Source organism: Coregonus lavaretus (genome assembly GCF_964263955.1).
Source record: "Coregonus lavaretus genome assembly, chromosome: 19".
In the NCBI taxonomy this organism is placed as follows: Eukaryota; Metazoa; Chordata; class Actinopteri; order Salmoniformes; family Salmonidae; genus Coregonus; species Coregonus lavaretus.
This window is the reverse complement of record NC_140006.1, coordinates 10,187,398-10,188,137: the sequence shown is the minus strand read 5'-3', so window position 1 is coordinate 10,188,137 and position 740 is coordinate 10,187,398.

Sequence of the window (740 nt, the reverse complement as noted above, 5' to 3'; positions counted from 1 at the left end):
ACATGGAGGATAGATCAAAGGTCGCCATGTCTGCTCACATTGAAAGTGATCTAGCAGCTCAACAGGGCGCACTACAAAGACTCCATCCTCCTGCAAAATAGAATACAAGAATAGAGAAAATATAAGCTTTTAATTTCTATGCAGCTCACTCTTTGGTGAGAGGATGCAACATGAGGTAGAAATACAGGACAGGACACACAGAACACACACAGTGTACGTGCTCATTAGACACGTACACACGCGTGCACCCACACCCATTCATACACACAGCGTATGTGCGCATAGACACGCACACTCACACATGCACATTCATTGACCTACAGAATGTTTCTACCTGGGGAGAAGTGGAAGAGAGAGTGTGAGAGATTGACAGACAGATACTACTTTAACCATGCAGCGTGAATCTTAATGGTCTCTCTCTCTGTCTATCCCCCTCTCTCTCTCTCTCTCTCTCTCTCTCTCTCTCTCTCTCTCTCTCTCTCTCTCTCTCTCTCTCTCTCTCTCTCTCTCTCTCTCTCTCTCTCTCTCTCTGTCTGTCTGTCTGTCTGTCTGTCTGTCTGTCTGTCTCACTCTCGCTCTCTCTCTCTCTCTCTCTCTCTCTCTCTCTCTCTCTCTCTCTCTCTCTCTCTCTCTCTCTCTCTCTCTCTCTCTCTCAGGTCCAGAATGGCGGTGGCTGTGCATGTAGCTGATCTACAGGCTGTCCTGTCTCTGCTGCTGCTTCTGTGTGCTGGCCTAGGTGA